The following is a 14,377-nucleotide window of genomic DNA, read 5'->3' on the forward strand; positions in this document are numbered from 1 at the left end:
GCATCACCCGGCCTGCCGCGCTTCGGGGCTCAGGGGCCCCTCCAGGAGGGCGCCCCTCGCAGGTGAGCCCCGGGCCGCGGCAGGTGCAGGGGGGGCCAGACCCCGCAGCCCCGCAGCCCCGCAGCCCCGGAGCCGCCGCCTGACGGTGAATTGTGGGCCCGGCTGCCGAGCTCCGCGGGCGGGGGCGGGGGCGGGGGCGGGGAGCCCGACTGCGGCCGAGGCTGAGCGGGCTCGCGCGGGGCTCGGGGCACGGGGCGCGGGGCGGGCGGGCGGGGGCGCGGGTGCAGGTCCGAGGGCGCCGCGGCCTCCGCCCCGCGCTCTGCGCAGCAGCCGGGATCCCAGCGGCCCCGGCCCCGCTTCCGCGCACCGCAAGCCGCTCGGCCGAGGATGCGCTGCGCAGGGAAGGAAAGGAGGTGCGGCGGGGGGGGCCGGGGCGGCGGGGGCGGCGGGGCGGGGGCGCGGGGCCTGGGTGAGCCGCCGCCCCCGGGCCTCCGCGCTGCGCCCGCGCCTGGCACCGTGCGCCCCGGGCTGGGGCCCTGCGCGGGGGCGGGAGGCGGCCGGGGCGGACCCGGGGGCGGGGGGGGGGCGGGGGGCGGCTCCTCCCGCGCCCCCAGGGCGCCCCCGCGGGCCGTGCCCCTCCCGGGAAGCCCCGGAGCCGCGGCAGGTGCACAGGCCTGGGCGCAGGGACCGGCCCCAGGTGCGGCGCAGGTGCCCGGACCGCCCCGCGGGCGTCTCCGCATCGCGGCTGGGCCGCCCCCTCCCCCTCGGTGTCAGCGGCTTAATTCCCGTGTTCCGGCTTCCAGGGGGGCGGCAGAGCTGCGGGGGGGCCCGGAGGGGAAGCCGCAGAGTGAAGAGGCCGAGCCGGGCCGCGGGGCCTGGACGGGGGTTTCCTAGAAAATCTGTCCGCCCGTCCCTTTGACCTTGCATCCTGGGAGGGGCAGGCCCGTGGGCGGCCGCCGCTGCCCCGACCTAGGTGTTGGCTCAGTCTTCTCCTCCCGCGGGAGGAACGCCTTAAGAGGCTCTGTTGCGTGTCGTCTGCAGGTGCCGGGAAGGTGGTGACCCGCGGGGCAGCGGGAGTCAGAGGCGCCCTCCCTGCCCGGCCCGAGAGCTGGGTGCTGGCCGCTGGGGGGGCGCCCATGAGGGAAGAGGGCTCCTGCCTCCTTAGGGTGGGGTGGGAGGAGAAGGCTCCAGGCCCTGTGTCTCCCGGGGGGTGGGGGGGTGGGGGGGGGTCTAGGACTAGAAGGAGGGCTCGGGACCCTCCTCACCCCTTCCCTGCCTTTCTGAAAGCTGATTTGTGCCCCTAAATTAAGACTGGCTTTGGCAACTGCCTGCAGTGCCCCCCCTGCCCCGCCCCCATTCATGACACAGAGACCTGTTTTCCTCCTTGTCAGCTTCAGTCCTCTTCAGCCCCAAGGAGGATCGTGTCCCCTGTAGAAGGGTTTCTGGGATCGGTCAGCAGAACGCGGCTGTGCTCTCCGGAGCAAGAACCCTGGCCCAGCCCTGTGCATCTCGGGCTCCAGGGGACCTGGGCCAGCCCGGGGGCTGTGAAGGACAGTGCCACAGGCGGGCGGAGCCCTCGCGGTCACTGGGGAAGGGACTCAGCGGCTCAGCATCTTACCTGGACGCACCTGCTTTCTCCCAAAAAGAATCTGGTTGGAAAGCAGGGACGTTGGTAATGGTGCCTTTCGGTTGGGGGATGATGGAAGTTACGGTTTCCGTTCTAAATGGGGTTTTCAAGCAAACGGATGCATCACTGTACAGGCTTCTTGTTTGGGAACTTGATTTCTAGTGAAAAGGTTTACTGTGGCGTTTATTGTCGGTGGTGACGGTGGCCGCTGAGATCCGGGGCGGAGCGTGGGAGGGAGGGGCCGGCAGCTCGGCAGGTGCCCGGGCCACCCGTGGTCCCGCAGCAGCGCTCCCGCAGGCCTGCTGCCCCAAGCCCGCAGCGGCCGCCTTTCCCGGGGGCAGTTGGGGGCCTCAGAGTCAAGGAGTTCCCGGGTCTGGGCTTCTAGGAACAGCAGTTTGCTCTCCCGATACTGCCAAGATCTACAGGTTGAGAACAACGGCCTAGCGATCCAAGACAATTATAAAAAAGAAACGGTGATGATAAAAACCCACGTGCTCCAGGCGGTGTTGTGCTCTCTCCACCTGTGTGAAGGTGCACAGGTGGGCCTCGAGACGCGGGACGGGCTGCGGGAGGCCCGGGACCGATCTTGAGGGGTGGGAGGCGGTGCCACCGTGGGGGCCAGGCCGGGCCACGTCCTCAAGGAGCCTGCAGAGGACGAGATGACGGTATCACAGAGCCTCCTCTACAAGTGGGGAGCCCAAGACCCGGGATGGGGCAGGGTCTTGTCCCAAATTAGGATCTGTGCCTCTAGTCCTGGCACCTGGGGACCCTCCCGGGGGCTGGAGGCACCCTCGGCTCTGCCCTGCCCACCCCTCGGTCTGAACAGCCACCTCCACACTCACCGAGGCCCCGGGTGAGGCCGGAGCAGGCCCTCTCCACCAGAGCTCGGCCTGGGCCACGGGTCGCAGGTCGCAGTGCTGTGCCGCAGTCCAGGGCAGAGTGATTGGGCCTTGTACCCCCCACCCCCAGGACTTCCCCCCAAAGATTCCCTGCTGTGGCTGACTTCAGGGAAGGGCCGAGACTCCCCAGCTGGTCTGCCCCTTAGAGGCCTCTCGGGTCAGCCTCGTGTCTGTGCACCCCAGGGAGGCAGTCGTGGGCCTCACCCCGGGGACCCCGCGACAGGGGGCCCTCCCTCTGGGCACGGGGCCAGGTTAGGTGCTGTCAGGACGGGCTGTGTGTCCCCACATTCCCGTGTTGGAGCCCTGCGCCCCTGGGACGGTGTGAGGAGGGGGGCCTGTGGGAGGTGATGAGGGTTGCATGAGGTCCCGGGGGGAGCCCCGAGAGGAGACCGCAGAGGGCTTGCTCTGCCCTCTGTGTTGGGCGGGTGAGCGCTCGGCTGGAGGCGCTGTCTGCACCAGGAGGAGGGCTCCCGGCAGAGCCGCACCACGCAGGGGTGCAGGGACCCTGATCTGGGACTTCAGCCTCCAGAGCCTGCAGAGCCGCCCGGCCCGGGGCCTCTGCTCCCACACGTCACGTCTCCAGCTGCCGCGTGTCACCTCCTGACTCCGCGGGTGGACACCCCCTCCCCACAGAACTCGCATCAGGCTATCATGATTCTATGCGTCATATTCATGGGTATCTTCAAAAATCAGTGAAAAGATGATTTGTTGTGTCTGCGTGACGTTCACCTGTCTCCTGATCTGGGTCCTGATGATCAGAGCTTTGGGCCGGATGCGTCCTTGGCCTCCGTGAGTCCGTGGCCCCCAGTAACTGCCTTAACGTGTGTAGTTGTCTTAGGGCGTCACGGCGGGGCAGACGGAGTGGCGCGGGTACAGGTGAGCTCCAGGGAAGCTAGAGCTGCGTGGGCATCGAGGCGCGCGGGATGGACGCGTGGATGCCACGAGGAAGCCGAGTGGGCGGAGGGCGGGCGGCTCCAGGGCAGGACCCACGCGCGAGCTGGAGACACATGCCATGGAGGGAGGTTCTGGGCTGTGTCGGCTCAGGGTCTCGGGGGGTGGGTGGACCTTGCGTCACACGTGCCCATGGCTGGGCCCTCTCGGGAGGCTGGGGTGCGGGGAGCCTCATGGGGTGAAGCACACGGTGCCTGTACGTTTCCAGCGATGCCCCACCGCGCCCACCGCCTGTCCACGTGCCTCACCCGAGCTAGAGGTGACACTGGAACAGGGGCCCCGAGTGGCAGGGGGGCCTGGGGTGGCGGGGGCGCGGAGGGCAGAGGAGCTGGGGGAGTCCCGCCCACCCGGCGGTTGAGCCCCGGCCGCCCGCCTTCCCCAGGTGGGACGGCGCCTCTGCAGCGTGGTTTCCACGGATCGTTCCGACGTTGGCGCAGAAGGTGGCCCCGCCGCTGCCCTGGCCTGGTGCCGCGGCAGCCTGAGCTCTCGGGAGCTGCGTGGGCCCTCGTTCTCTGCGCCGCTGCACCGCAGGCTCCAGTGAGCTCGTGTCCCTGCTTCCGCGGCGGCCTCTGGAGTTGGAACTGCCTTACCCGAGGCCTCTGTGTCGAGTCTTTTGTACCGTAAACGGCGATTCTGCTGGTTTGCAGTTTCTTTTCTTTCTTTTTTTTTTTTCCTGGTTTACGGTTTCTAATCCAAGCTTTCCTGGGCTGGGCGCCTCGGTGCAAAATCACAGGATAGTGCAGGTGGTTCCAGGAGGAGAACGGGGCTGGGGTTTGTTGGGCCCAAAGCGTTTCTTTACGGGAGCACCTGGAGGCCAAAGGTCCTCGGGACTCTGGGGTCTTCAGCGCAGGCAGTGAGGAGGGGCCGGAGGCGGACAGAATGTTCTTTTTTAAATTTATAATCTATTTTTATTTTTAAGATTTTATCTATCTTTTCAAGAGACAGAGACAGAGAGAGAGAGAGAACGAGTGGGAGGGGCGGGCAGAACAGGGAGCCCGATGCCGGGCTCAGTCCCAGGACCCCGAGGTCGTGACCTGGGCTGAGGGCAGATGCTTCGCCCACGGGCGCCCCAAGGATGACTGCTCTTGACTGACCCGGAGAGGGAGGAAGAAGGCTCCCAGCCCCCAGGGAGGCCTCCCGCTCACCCGCCCGGGGCACCTGCTCTCCAGGCTGGTTTTCTGGGACATCCGACGAAGATCCTGGAAGAAGAATGAGGTACTCCGGTGCCCAAGCCAGGAGGTCAGGTCAGGCTGAGGTTTTTTCCCTTTGACAGATGAGATGTGAGACCTTCCCTCTTGCCCCTTCCGCCCACGTTTGATCTCCACGTGGCCACACACCTCTCGGGAGAGGGCGGGACAGCAGAGGCCCGTCTGGGGATGTGTGGAGATGCTCGTGGGGTAGGAGCTGCAGCCTGCAAGCTGTGCCTGGGGACGCCGAGACCCTCTGCGTGGGTCAGCACCGTCCCCTTCTGGCCCCACCTCATGGCTCGGGGCCACCACACTTCCCTCCCTGCCAAGCATTTCTGGGTCACCTCTTCTGGGCCAGGCACCCCGGCCCTCGTTGCGGAGGAGGGGCAGGGGCCAAGGGCAGACACGGTCTCTGCCCTCCGGGAGTGGGCAGTGGCCAGAAACACAGGCCTGCAGCCGTTGTGAAAGCACGTGTTCAGTGTCCAGGGCCTTGCCCAACTCCTCGGGAGCCTGTGACCTGGCCTGTCCCCTGGCTGCTCAGACGGCAGCTGCCCGAGGCCCGGGGGGAAGCCGGCGAGGGGACGCTGGGGGTCCGCGGGCCAGGAGCAGGCTGGACAGCTGCGTGGCCGTGGACGCTCGCTCCCAGGCTGGGCTGCTGAGGCGGCTTGGTCCTCAGAGCCCAGGGACGGTGGACGCGGGCGGGCGGCGGACGTCAGCTCCCGGGTGACAGCGCTGACGGCCTTGGCCGCGTACGTGTGCATCCAGTGGCATTAAGCACATCCGTTGCTGCAGAGGCCCCCGCAGGCCGTCTCCAGAGCTTGTCAGCTCGCGGCACTGAATAGCACTGAACTCCGTCCCCTCCCGCCCCTGGAGCCCACGCGTGTGACTCCTGCAGGGACCTCACGGGGTGGAGTCAGACGGTCTTTGTCCCCTGGGACTGGCTGGTTCCACTCGGTAGGACGTCTCTGTGGCTCACCCGCCTTGTGGCAGGTGTCAGGACTTCTCCCCTCGTCAAGGCCCGATGCCGTTCCCGGGTGTGGACGGTCCACACTGCGAGTATCCGCCCACGGGCCCGTGGGCGCCCCTTTCCCTGCATCCTCGCCTGCACCCGCTGCCCTTCCTCACTTACATCCATGTGAGCCGGAGCCTCGCTGCAGCTTTGGTTTGCATTTCCCACTAGTGGTGTTGGGCATCTTTTTAATGTGTTTATTTTTCAAAGCTTTATTTTCAGCTAGTTCCAGGCTTACGGCCCAGAGCTCTGCTGCCCCCTCGCCCGGGCCCCCCAGCGCTGGCAGCTTAGGGGACCAGGCACCCGTATTGCTGTGGCGCCGCCCACCCTACTCAGGCCTCCCCGGCCGTGCTAGTGCTAAGGCCCTTCCTCCGCCGCTGGGCCGCGCCCTGGACCCTGCGTTGTGCTTGGGATCCCCTGGTCTCCTCCAACCTGCCACAATTCCTTGCCTGGTCTCTTGGGACATTGATATGCTGCAAACTACTGGCTCGTTTTTTGGTAAAATGCCCACGATTGGAGTTCTTCTCAAACTGCAACGAGGTTACGTGTCTTTGGCAGGAAGCTCACGGCAGCGCCTGTGCCCCTTCTCCGCGTCCTGCTCCCTGAGCTGTCCATGTCCCTGTCCCGTCGACGGTGACACTGGTCCGGACGTCCTGGGGGCCGGGTTTCTGCACTGCAGCCGGCCAGTGTCTCGAGGGGCCTGTGTAGACCCCACCTGTCCGGTCACCCCCGCTGGCCTAGCGTCCCCTGCGTGCCCTGCCCCCGACGGTGGTCACCGTGCTGTTTGCCCTGTGGCCCTCGAGCCCCTTCTTCGGCTCACGTCGCTGGTTGTACCCTCCCATCAGGAAGAGCCGTGCCTGCCCCTCGTATTTGCCCGCTGATTTTCACGTCAGTGCGGACACGTGGACGACTGACTCGTCCCTGGTAACGTCGGTAATAACCTGTGTGTTCCGTGTGACGAGCGACCCCAGCTTTCTGCTTCAGGACCTCCTTGGGCTCGGCTCCTGTGTTCTTGCAAAAAGCTCCCCTTTCTTTCAAAATTTTATTACATTATTATTAGTTATTATTGTTATCCTTACTAATTTAGCACTTTCTTAGTTTCTGGAGCCATGGACATGCCGTACTTGGCTGCTTCTGAAATCCTTGATTCGTGGTTTCTCTCATAGATTTTTTTTTTAATGTTTCTCCATTGTTTCCTTGCTTCTGTGTGAGTTTTGTTTTTTTTTTTAAGATTTTATTTATTTACTCATGGGAGACACGGAGAGAGGCAGAGACACAGGCAGAAGGAGAAGCAGGCTCCCTGCGGGGAGCCTGACGTGGGACTCGATCCTGGATCCCACCCTGGGCGGAAGGCAGGTGCTAACCCGCTGAGCCCCCCACGGATCCCATTCTTTGTGGGTTTTGAAAGTCTGACTATCGTCGGCTTCTTTTGACTCTGGAAGGCAACTGACCTTTTTGTCTGCAGCCTTGAGGATTTTTTTTTAAGATTTTGTTTAATTATTTGAGAGAGAGTGAGAGCACATGAGCAGAGGGGAGGCGCGGAGGGAGAAGCAGGCTGCCCACTGAGCAGGGAGCTGGATGCGGGGAGCGGGGCTCGATCCCAGGACCCCGGGGATCATGACCTGACCGACTGAGCCCCCCAGGCGTTCTGGACGCACCGTTTCTTGTGAGGGAATTCCTAGGAGTGGGATGGGGGCCTCACAGGGTACGTCTACGATTTATTTGATGAGAAACTGCCAGAACTTCCCCCAAATGGCCGCACACTTGGTGTGAAAGTTCCATTCACCCCATGTCCTTGCCAACTCGTGCGTGCGTCGCCTCCCGTGGGGCTTCGGGTCCATCTCGCTCACTATGACTGTGTTGAGGACGTTTGCACGTCCGTTGGGAATCAGCACATCTTCTTTGGTGACGTACGTGTTCAAATCACTAGTGTCTCATTCACTGGGTCCTGTCTCTGGGTGGTGGGCGCCAGGGCGTCGCTGGCCCTTCCTGCGCGGACCCACACATGCTCTTAGCGTGCTCTCCGCGGAGCCGAGTCTGGCATCTGGGTGAAGTCCCCGTCTCAGGCTTTTCCTCGGTGGTCACCGTTCCTGTGTCTCGTCAAGGTGCCCGCGGCCTCCACCGATGGGCCTGGGGCCCTGGGTCTTCGCCTGGGTCTCAAGCGACCTCGCGCTCTGGTTTGAGTCGCCCGCCCCACTGGGGTCCTGAGCGGGCCCGGAGTGGGCCCTGTCCCCTGGGGACCCGGGTCTGCAGAGCTGGAAAGCCCCACAGAGCCGCGTCGGGGGAGCCTGTGGCTGCCCGCTTGGTTGGGCGTGACTTTCCTGACTGCAGACAAAGCTCCAAGAAATTCTTTTATTTTATTTTAATATTTATTTATTTATTTATTTATTTATTTATTTATTTATTTCAAGAAATTCTAAGAGAAATACATCATCATTTTATTCTGATATTTTCTTTTCTTCTCTCTTTTTTTTTTTTAAATTGTATTTATCATGAGAGACACAGAGAGAGAGAGAGAGGCAGGCCCCATGCAAGGAGCCCAAAGCAGGACTCAATCCCAGTACCCCGGGATCACACCCTGACCCGAAGGCCGATGCTCCACCGCTGAGCCACCCAGCCGTCCCTTTATTCTGATATTTTTCAATTCATATGTAAGACCGTGATTTCTCTGATTTTACATTTCTCTGTTTCCTGAGGCTGGAATTCATGGCTCCTAGTGACCTTGTTAGGACCGCATCTTGCTTCGCCGTATGCCCGGTAGCGTCAAGGTAATAACAACGTGGCTAGTGGACAAGGCTCCACAGCTTCCCTGCACTCATCTGCCTTTAGGGTGTCATGCGTGAGGCTCATTTGTTTTACTTCACTTCCCACTTGTGAGGGATTGTCGGCCCCCCTTTGACTCTGTGTCACTTCTACGTTGGAGCATCCGGAGCGCAGCTCAGAGTGCGTTCTGGGAAGAGCAGCTTCATCCTTCTGTTGAAATCTTCTTCTCTCTCCGCTGCGGCAATATTTTCTGAGTCTTTTTTTAGTTCATATTTCCGTTTAAACATAATTTAAGCAAATGCATACGTCTTTCCATATGTGTGCCTCCTCCCGACTTAGGCAAAAGGCAGCCTTCCGTGACCTGGTTCCACTTTTCCCCATTTGAAGCCGAGCCCCGGGCCTCCCTCTTGCCGCCGGGAAGAGCCTGTCCCCCACGTCGTGTGCCGGGGCGCCGTCCTGCCCCGGCGGCAGCTCCGTCTCCATCAGCGGATATTTGGCTTGTTTCCAGTCTCCTGCTATTAGAAGTACTTTTACTCTGACCTAGTAGAACCTCGTGGATACATGGCTTCATGTGTTCCAGCAAATCTTTCACTCGATTATTAGAAGAGGCGTTTCCAGACCAGAAAGGACGCGCGACTCCACTGTGTGGACCACTCGGTCCCGCGGCACGAGGTGCCCCCTGCATCGCTTTGCCAGCAGCGTGTGGGCCTCATGCTTCCCTCCACCCCGACGGCGGTACCGTCAGGTTTGTTGCTGGGGGGGTTGCCAGACAGGGGAGAGATGGCAACTTCAGTGTGATTTTAATTTGCGTTTCTTTTTAAAAAAAAGTTTAAAAAGGTTTTATTTATTTGAGAGAGAGAGAGAGAGAGAGAGAGAGGAAGGGAGGGAGGGAGAGGGAACAAGCAGGGGGAGGTACAGAAGGAGAAGCAGGCTCCCCACCGAGCAGGGAGCCCAACACGGGGCTCGATCCCAGGACCCCAGGACCCTGACCTGAGCCAAAGGCAGACGCTTCACGACTGAGCCACCCAGGCGCCCCAATTTGCATTATTCTTAACACAGGGTGGGGGGGGAGTCGAGTGTCTTTTCATGTATTTAAAGGATATTTGCATTTCTTTTTATGTGAACAGTTTATACAGTTTGCTCATTTCTTTCCATTTTGCTCTGAGGTGGTTTGGCTTTCTTCTAAGATTTTGGAAGTTTCTTTTTTCTTTTTTAAGATTTCATTTATTTATTTATTTGAGACGGGGGGGGAGCACGGGGGGTAGAAGGGTAGAAGCAGAGAGAGAAGCAGATTCCCCATGAAGCAGGGGGCCCGACGTGGGACTCGATCCCAGGACCCCGGGGTCACACCTTGAGCCGAAGGCAGATGCTTCACCAACGGAGCCCCCCAGGTGCCCCAATTTTGGAGGTTTCTTATGGTTTAAGGATGTTCATCCTTTACCGTGATATAAGTGGCATATATTTTCCCCATTTCGTCACTTATCGTTTAACTTTGCTGAGGGTAGAGTTTCTTTAAGTTTCCTCCTTGTTTCCCATGAAAAATCTCATAAACATTTATCTTCTGACAAGATCCGCTCGTCTGGCTAAGCCTCCACCTCAAGCGGGGACCCTCCTTCCACGGTAGATGCTTCGTGATCTCCGGGTTCTGTCTGTCGTGGAGCCACCCCAAGGCCCTGCTGACTGCGCGCGGCTCCCACACCATGTGGGGATCCGAGGTGGGGGTGTCTGGTCCCCTGCCCCCCTCCATCAGGCAGGCCCACTCCCCCTCCTCTTCTCAGTGCTGATGCCCAGGCGCCCGCCTCGTAGCCTCTGTAGAGACCTCTCGGAGAGATCGCTGTCGGGGACACAACCACCACCGGGTGGTGAGAGGACGCCGGGGCCCCGGCCACCTTGCCTGTGTAGACGTGGGTGTGGAAGCCATCCGGGAGTGGAGCCCCCGCTCCGCACTGCATCTCAGGTTCCGGATGCACCTGTGTCCCGGAGCAAAATAAAACACTGGCTCTGAGCCCGTGAGTGTCAGGGCAGTTTGTTAACACCAGGCGGTGGGCAGGAGTGGCAGGGCTTTGTCACCTGGCGTTGCGGAAGATGTTTTTAATTTGTTCTACGTTTTGCTGTGCTGACTGGTCCGTTTTTGTGTGGAGAGGAAATCCGGGGAGTTTCAAGACTTATGACCGCCTCGCTGCCGTTTTGCTTCTACCCGAGAAGTACATTTCTTAGTTTCTGCTTGATGGTTCTGCTGATGTATGTGGGTTGAAATCTGTTTTATTTTGTGTTATTCTACTTGTTGTTCCTATTTTTCTTCTTTCTTGCCTCCTTTCGCATTGGTGGAGGCGTTTTCGCCTTCTCTTCTATCTAAATGGTATTTATTATGTTTTCTGTTATTTTCGTGATGGTGATAAAGAAGTAGCAAGAAAAAATCGACCTACTGAAGGCCAACCCTAATCCAGACCCTCCCCCTAGATGAGACAGCGGAACTTGGGAAATCTGACGTCGTCCCTGTTCTAACTTTTATGTTTGTGTTGTTGGCATTTCATTTCTATCTTGCTTCCCTTTTAACACCACCGGAAACTACTGTTAGTTTTGCGCCGTCGCTTCCTGGTTTAGGTTTCCTCACACATTTAGCACTTTTGCTGCTTTCTGTCTCTTCTTGCGTGTGGAAGCGCCCTGTCACCCGAGGCACGGCCTGCAGAGCTTCCTTTACTCAGAACTCGCTTCCTACTCTCTGTCCCTCCCACCTTTTCATGTCTGAAAATTTATTTCTTTCACGAGTGAGCGTGAAAATACTCTTCCTGGGCACAGGGTTCCTGCACGGCCCGTATCTTGAAAGCATATGCAGTGCCCGATTCCATTGCCCTCCTGCTCCCACTGCCCTGATGAGAAGTCCGCGTGACCGTCCTGCCTTTGAACGCGAGCTCTGTTCCTCGGGCAGACTGTTTCTGCTGTTTTTTTCTCCTCATTTTTCATTATTGTATGTCTAGGTTTTGACTTATTTTGCATCTTGGAGTTGTTGTATTTCATCGATTCCAGAGAATTCTTGATCATTTTATCTCTAGATTCTACTCCTGGGGTTTTTTTCCCCCTTCATTTTCCCTTCTGAGAGAGCTTCTCTTCCATCTCTGTTTTCTTACTCTGACTCTGTGTGTTCTCATTCTCTCTCTCTTTCTTTTTTGGTCTCTTTTCACTTAATTCTAGGTGATTTCTTCTGAATTATCTTCCCATTTACCACTTCTCTGCTCCACTGCCCAATCTGCCACCAAAAGTATCCATCGGGTGTTTGATTTCAGTGATTATATTTGTTTTTATGAAGTTCTCTCTCCTTGTTCAGCTTAGACGTATCAGTTCTTACAGTTTTCTGCTCCCTGACGTTATTGTCAAGCTTGTAACTTATTTCCTTAAATAAAATAGGAGGAGACTGTGCAGGGGTGTATGGGAGTCCTGCTTTCTGCTCAATTTTGCTGTGAACCTAAAACTGCTCTAAAAATACAGTCTATTTAAAAAATAGAAAGACTTGTTCTTTTGTAACCTGTGTTTGTTAATTCTAATGCCTGAAGGCTGAATGGGTCTCTTCTATTTTTTTAGACTCAGTTCTTGCTCATTTGCCTCACCTCCTGGTTTCCTGGCTCTCATTAGCAGCATGTCAGCCACCGTCCTCGAACATTTGCTTGTGGGGTTTCTCTGACACCTCACACAGATATGCCCTTCTCCAGAGAAGGTCATGTCTTCCCCTGCCAGTCAGCCGGGGCACCTAATTGGGACCATGTAGGACCCAGCTCAGCCTGCAGTCCTTGGTGCCACTCGGGTCACCTGCTGTCCAAGGACCAGTCTGTGGTTACCACTCTTGAGGACAGGGGCTCCCCACTGTGACCAAGGGTGCCATCTCTACAGCCCCTTGAAATCGGGGTGCAATGTGGGGGGCATGTTGTTCTGGCATCACCCCCAAGGGCTCAAGCATGGTGTGGATGACCAACAACCCGCCCCTGGAGTGAGTACCAGGGTTCTCTCCTGCCTTCCTCCCCCTGAGAGGCTAAGGAGCAGAGGTCCAAGTACAAGGCGGTGGCCAACTTTTTGGCAAAACTGCCTTGATTCTTCAGTAATTAGTGCAGAATGGCCCCTGGGATTAGTCCTGTTGGCATTTTGCTGTCCTCAGTGGAAGGTGAGTTAGTTCTGACCTAACAGCCCCACCACCACCCGAGAAAGAGTTCTGAAATTGTCCCCATGGAGAACTGAGGGGATCTGGGGGTGCTGGCTTCTGTCTGGGTGGATCTGGGAGCAAACGGCTGGCCACAGGACTGTCAGCTTGAGGTCACATGGTTGTGGTCTCATGTACACTTTTGGAATGACGGAGGGTGGGCCAGGGAGCTTTACTCTGTGAACTTGGAAGAGGACATGGAATCGGGAATCCACATCATGAGACAAGTTCTAATCCCAGCGCTTGGGGCTGCTGTCAACCAGGTTTGGAGAAACCAGCAGACTTAGGAGGGTTCAGTTAGCGTAAGGGACACGCCTGGGAAAGGCCTGGCTCCTCTTCCCTTTTCCAACAACTTCTGTTTACCAAGAATTTTAGAAAAGGGTGGTGGTGGTGATGATGATGGTGGTGGTGGTGATGGTGGTGATGGAGATGATGATGACAGTGATGGTGATGGAGGTGATGGAGGCGATGGTGTTGTTGATGATGGTGGTGGTGGTGCTGGTGGTGGTTGTGGTGGTAGTGGTGGTGGTGGTGATGGTGTTGGTGTTGGTGGTGGTTGTGGTGGTGGTGACGAAGGTGATGATGACAGTGATGGTGATGGAGGTGATGGAGGCGATGGTGTTGTTGGTGATGGTGGTGGTGTTGGTGTTGGTGGTGTTGGTGTTGGTGTTGGTGGTGGTGGTGATGGTTTTGGTGTTGGTGGTGGTTGTGGTGGTGGTGATGAAGGTGATGACAGTGATGGTGATGGAGGTGATGGAGGCGATGGTGTTGTTGGTGATGGTGGTGGTGTTGGTGTTGGTGGTGTTGGTGTTGGTGGTGGTGGTGGTGGTGATGGTTTTGGTGTTGGTGGTGGTTGTGGTGGTGGTGATGAAGGTGATGATGACAGTGATGGTGATGGAGGTGATGGAGGCGATGGTGTTGTTGGTGATGGTGGTGGTGTTGGTGTTGGTGGTGTTGGTGTTGGTGGTGGTGGTGGTGGTGATGGTTTTGGTGTTGGTGGTGGTTGTGGTGGTGGTGATGAAGGTGATGATGACAGTGATGGTGATGGAGGTGATGGAGGCGATGGTGTTGTTGGTGATGGTGGTGGTGTTGGTGTTGATGGTGGTGTTGGTAGTGGTGGTGATGATGGAGGTGATGATGACAGTGATGGTGATGATGGTGGTGGTGGTGATGGTGATGGTGGTGTTGGTAGTGGTGTGTGTGTGTGTGTGTGAAAGACACGAGGTAGTTTCTCTGTGGGCAGGCTCAAGGAATGACTCCTGGATTAATGTTTCTCAGGTCACTCACCTTGGCACGCACCAAGGCTCTGCCAGAGGTTAGGGGCATTGGCGGAGGAGGGAGCAGATGAGTGGTTGTGCTGATTGGGGCGGGTGGGGTGTGGGCAGGTGGAGCATGCACAAGCCTAGACCAGAGCCACCACTGGCAGTCACCTGCTGTCTGGGACTGTCCCTGCAGGGCTGCAGGGCTGACGGCAAACGCTGGGTCGGGAGTCGGGGAGAGGCGGGTGGGTGGGCAGCGTGGATTAAGTGGGGTCAGCTCTGGGGCCCCACTGAGGTGCAGTCAGTGAGCCGAAGTCAGGAACAGAATGGGGAGGCGGCACCCGAGAGGCTGTGGCAGGAATCGGGCCGCAGACACGGGGGACGGGGCGTCTGCACCCTGAGCTTGCGGGAGGGAGGCATCCGGACCCCACGGGTGGACCGGGGCTGTGCTGGGGGCTCCTCGGGGTGGACTCACCGGGACTGCTGGCGCCCG

The 14,377-nt window shown here is 58.7% G+C and overlaps 1 protein-coding gene across 1 annotated transcript in view; it reads left to right on the plus strand.

Moving 5' to 3' along the window:
* Positions 1-287: 287 nt before the first annotated feature.
* The window catches only part of JAKMIP3 (Janus kinase and microtubule interacting protein 3), a 97,062-nt gene continuing 82,972 nt past the window's right edge, over positions 288-14,377 (plus strand). Inside the window, exon 1 of the mRNA XM_025467678.3 lies at positions 288-413. The gene's annotated coding sequence lies outside the window, so the exon portion shown is untranslated. The remainder of the gene's footprint in view (positions 414-14,377) is intronic.

This window comes from Canis lupus, chromosome 28 (assembly GCF_003254725.2).
Source record: "Canis lupus dingo isolate Sandy chromosome 28, ASM325472v2, whole genome shotgun sequence".
NCBI classification, from domain to species: domain Eukaryota; kingdom Metazoa; phylum Chordata; class Mammalia; order Carnivora; family Canidae; genus Canis; species Canis lupus.